The following is a 5,594-nucleotide window of genomic DNA, read 5'->3' as shown; positions in this document are numbered from 1 at the left end:
CGAAGACGAACCCGGTGAACTGCATTGGCAGTTTCCCCGTTAGGTTTACCTTCTGTGTTAGTTACAGAAGAGCCTCTAGATTCCAGCCAGGTAATTCCTTCCTCATGAGTGGGTGCAATCCATGTTTTCTAACGGCCTGACAGTCGTAAAGATGACACTGGATCATGCTTCAGATATGCTGGTGGATTAGGTATTCTTGTTGGCACAGGAGTAAATAGACTTCCATAAAATGTCAGACAGTAATACTGGCACAGCGTGAAGGACTGGGGGGGAAACAGGGTTGGTGGGTTTGCCCTTAGAGTTTGCAAGATGATTTCTCTGTGTTTCTATATCTTCCTCCCTGTTTGTCATGTTCACCTCTGCTTGTTACCAAACCTGCAGCAGCTGTTTTTCAGTTTCCCTCAAACAAAAAAAAGGTACAACGCACAAATGCAAGTTTAAGAGATATTCTGATATATTTAAGCTGCCAAAATGGACCTCATTTGCAATCAGCTATTACAGCCAGGATTTCCATGGAAATACTAACAAAGAAATCTTGAGCCAATTATAATAATTACAGAGCAGTGCTGCCATGCAGAGTACTTCTCCTGGGAGTCTGTCTCTAGGTCATTCTTTGCTTTCTAAGCACAAAACCCCAAAATATAAGATGTATCAGCATAAGATGTATCAGCATGAGGTGTCTTTCTTCATTCAGCACTTAAAAACCAGCTCATATCTTTCCAAGGAAAAGTTATAGCATTATAACTATAACAGCATTATAGCAGCAATGAAATTAAGTTAATGGACTAAAATTGAAAGAATTAAGTATAAGATTAAAGGAAGACTCTTTTAAAAAGAACCAGTTAAAAATTACCCTGTGTGAGATATTTTTATCCTTGTTTTTCTTGTTTCTTAGAGGTTGTTGCTTGCTGATATCTAGCCATATTTCTTATTTAATTTTGTTATATTTTATTTTCTTTATGAAGTTACAGGATGCTTGGTGTGAAGACAAATTAGATTATACTGGTCCTTTTATTAAGGAACTTCAAAGCTGAGACCTTTGAACATTTATAATCATAGTCTCAAAGTTAAGGATATAGAGTTCTAAAATGGACATTTACGTAGGTCTTTTTATGATGAGGTTGTGGTTTGGACACGACCCAAACAAGTTATATCCAAGTAACCTTGTCCAGATAATTTAGGATTCCCTGCTGTATCTAAGAATTTCCTTCCTGTCTGATTTCTGTCTGTTCTCATCCAGATTTACTTTTAACCAGTATTCATTAAAAGTAAGGCAAAAACTGTAATCCTGCAAACACTCTTGTGTATGACAATTTCACTGTAGTTAGTAGCTGTTTTCTTACAGTATTAGAAGTAAATATGGATGAAGAGTTGGCCTAAGATTTTTCTGCCCTGGGACCCAAATTAATTTTGCCATGAAGGGTAAATGGCTAAAGAGGTGTTAAGAAGAAAGGGTGAAAACATTGGTGATGGACTCTTCCAGATTGCTGAGAGACTTGTAGAAGTCTGATAGAAACAGCCAGACTTGCACAAACCTAATTGCTTGGCATAATTGATACAATTGTTTCCTGTTTCACACCTAGTCCAAGCTTGTTGAAGAGTACTTGAATGAGGATTGCAAGATGAGGTGTTACAATTTCTTCCTTATTTAATTAACATTTTCAAATGTTTAACAGAGATATTGCATTTCAGTGTATCACTGGATAGATTGTGTTGTAGAACTTTCAGAACACCCAAAGGAGAAGAGGTTGTCTGTTTGTTTTGAAAAGAGGGTAGGGGAAAAGGCAAACAATACTTGAAATAAAATATGGCAGGCACATACTGGCTTATCCAGCAGAGGGAGTAGCTTACCAATGTTGGGAATGGCTTTGGGAATCTGCCCTTAGGAACATTTGTGATAAAAAACCATTTAGGTGTTTATTATTTAAAAAATTGCATGCTGTGAGTTACAATGATAAGTGATGCATTTCTATTTTTTTAACATAGTCAACAATTGGCCACACCTTGCTAATTACATTTTTGTTAACAGGATTGAAAAGATGCTAAGGTTGGAATTGGTGTGTTGACAAGTGTTGTAACTATTCAGATGTCTAAACTGAAGACAATGGCCTTTAATTTTGTCTTCACCTTTTCATATTGGTCTTGACTTAGATTCATGGGAACGCAGAACAGTCTTTCTTTCACTTGATCAGCTTGCTCAAAATACTGTCCACCTGACTCTGAGCACTTCCAATAATGGGGCATCCCAACAACTTCTGTTCAACTACCTTCAGAGATCCCTTCCAGTTTACATTATTGTCTGATTCTGTCCTACACAGTGTACTGATTAGAGCATGGAAGGCCTGTTGGGCTGTTCCCTCTACCTGCCTGCCCTGCTCTCTGCCTCTGCAGGGCAATGGCAACTTGACAGGCAACTTGCCTTTTTGCCTTTGTGCCATGCATGGCTTTAGCTCTTTGTCCACAGCATGGGGTTGATTTAGAGCCTTCCTCTTTTTCTTTGTCCTCCCACCATGCTTCCTGGAAAAGATTCAAGCACAAGCTCCTCATTAATTTAATAACAGCAGGAGGCCATGTCTTGAAAGGAAGGTAGTATTGCATGCCATGTTTTGACATTTTTACCAGGCACAAGAACTTTTTGCTTATCATTTCCAATAAATATTCACTTAAATAAGTGCAATTTGCCCATATACATTAATATACTTTGAATGTTCTTGCTGTATGTGAGCTCAAAGTACAAAAGTAAATGATCCATGTCCTTTAGCTGATAGCTAAAGATAGCTAAGGGACAAATGAGAAAAAATGGTTCATTGGTGGTTGTGCATTGTTATATTATTGTATAATAAAACAATCGTGAAAAGCAAATATTTTTAGCTGCATTTTGTTTTCAATACTGGTTACAGGATCAATTTTTGCCCATTCAACATATTCTTTACCTCACAGTATTAAACTTGCTTCAGATTCCATTTCTTATTAAGTTAATAAAATTATCCAATCTTATATACATTTTTTTTAATGCACATTAAAAGCAATGAAATTCTTTGTAGGAATTGCTAAAGAAATGCTACTTATTTTACTATCCTAAACTCAGTTCTTAGAAGTCTACCAATGGAATTATACTGATACATGCAATATTACCTTTAAAAATTGAATGAAAGAGAACTGATGAAAATAAATGCCTCTATTTTGCAGTACTTTAAAAGATTTGGGTAAACTGTTGTTTATTTTAACAGCTTCATAACTAGATGGTACTTTGCTGTAAATACAAGGAATTAATTTGCAGTTTCTTTTTGCAGGTGCTGCTCTGTGGTGTATTTATTGCTCATCCAGAAGATCCACTTACGTTTTTGAAGAAAAGCTCAGAGAAATAATGCAAATATTGATGGCATATGATATTGCAAAACCAGTAAGACAGTATCTCTAAAAACATAGAATATATTTTATTTTTATATCCATGGGTTTGGGGGTGATTGGGGTTTTTGTTTGCTGTGGTTTTGTTGTCTACAAAATATTTAATGAATATAGCTTCCACTTTAAGCTCCTCTTTGCTTGGTTGATATATTAAACCCTTACTTTTGTGGTAATCAAAACTGAGGTGATGTTAAGTGTTTTAACTTCATTGCTGTCCACAGCACATTTACCTATATGAACCAGGGATTTGTCTTTCAAGCACTGCATCATTAAGTGAAGTATTTCTCATTTTTTCTGTTTTCTGTGTGTTCTTTCACCCTGTGAAATGAGCACAGCATGGGATAAAAAAAAAAAAAGGATTTAGTTTTGTTTATACTGGAATCTTAGAAAATAATGTGATATTTCTTGCTTTAATATTCTCTGCAATTTTCTGATTGAAGTTTTCAATGGGATGTGAGTAATAAATCCTTAATCTTTGGATCCACTCACTAAACAATTGAGTCAGTAAGTTGGCATGCAGTGTGACTGGATTTTTCTCTTGATTATCTCTGTGTAACTGTACTCAATTTTGTCTTCTGTTAGTACATCTGTCCTGAGTTCACAGCAATTACGTTTCAGCTGTTTCCTCTTTTGCTGACTATTCAGTTAGAATTCAGATCAGTCCAAAAGTGGAATGCTTGATTTATACAGTGCACATATACAAATACAAACTTGTTGCAGTCAAATCCTTGCAGAGATTTTCTTAAGAGTAAGAGCAATGCATGAGATAAACTCCAGTATTTTCTGTGGCCCATTGCTTTTTGTACTTTCAAAGGATCATATTTTCTTTTACAGTGATATTTTTAGTCCATAGTCTTATACAGTTTGGTTTTGTAGAAATTCAGACAGGTTTATTAAAATACCACTTAGAATCATGTGGTAAATGGCTGACATAACAATGGATCGTGAAACAATTTTAGCAAAGAGTAACTCAAATATTTACTATGTTAAATAGCTGAATACAGCTGATCAATAAAAGAGTGGATAAGAGGCATGAAAGCCTGAATTTCAGTTATTGAGCTTTCTGTCAAGCACAGAAATTATTTCTGGTATGTATGCTAATTTAACTTTAACTTCTCTGTGTAAAACAGTAGTGCCATTTGGTAGTGAAGTACTTCTAACTATACACAGAAAATTATACTTGAATGTCCATCACCTCAAAGTAGATCATTTAACTTGCAAAAATCAACATGGAAAAGACAAGATTTAATTTTTTTGTGTGACTCAAAACATTTATAAAACAGCACTACTTTGTGTACTGCCATAAATTATTTTTTAGATGACTAAAGAATTGTGTGCAAAAGAATTGTGTGACTTTTACAGCAGAAACTTAATGAAGATTTATTTTGGGTAATTATATGTATTTTTCACGTACTTCAGGAACATCATAGGAAAAATCTTTTACCAACATATTTATGTTGCTCCTTTGTGTGAGGAAAAAGTTTTCATTTTAACACAACAACATAAAGTGAAATTACAAACTTACATTCGGTATTAATTTCCTCTGATGTTATTCTGTGTTAAAACTCCTCAGTTATGACTTTACTTCTGTTCCAAACCCGACACTTCTGTATTTTAATCAGCTCTATTTGTGAGATATATGGTGGTATACCCAGACATATAGGGACAATTTCCATTTAGGTCTGAAAGTAAACAATCTGTGTTCTCCTATGCTCTTTCTTTGGTTCTCTGTGCTTGGGATTAGGAAGATCGTGCTCTATGTAATCCAAATTTTCCCTTGAAAAATGGGGATAATACCTAGATATGTTTTAAAATATGACAATCACAATAAATAAACACATCCACTGATTTCTATGTTATGTGTACAAAATTTCGTGATCCTCCATTTAGAATTAGGTAAGGTGGGCTATTTTGCTTTGAAAAGCATAGGGTGCTTATTATATAGCAGGTACAACTCTACTAGGAACACTCATGTAAATCCTTACTAAGAGCCACAGACTGACAGAATTGGCAGGGAGGTGAATGTTTTCAAGCTGTGCTGTGCTTAACCTTGGTGCAGATTTGTCCAGGGTGTTTTTAGTCATTTTAAATATCACAGGTGTTGGAGACACACCAATCTCAGCAAGAAGTATATTCCAGTACTTCATAATCCTTTCTACTACAAATATTTTCCTAATACAGTAGCC

The sequence above is a fragment of the Motacilla alba genome, chromosome 1A, assembly GCF_015832195.1.
Source record: "Motacilla alba alba isolate MOTALB_02 chromosome 1A, Motacilla_alba_V1.0_pri, whole genome shotgun sequence".
NCBI classification, from domain to species: domain Eukaryota; kingdom Metazoa; phylum Chordata; class Aves; order Passeriformes; family Motacillidae; genus Motacilla; species Motacilla alba.
The sequence above is the reverse complement of the archived record's forward strand: the minus strand, read 5'-3'. Positions refer to the sequence as shown.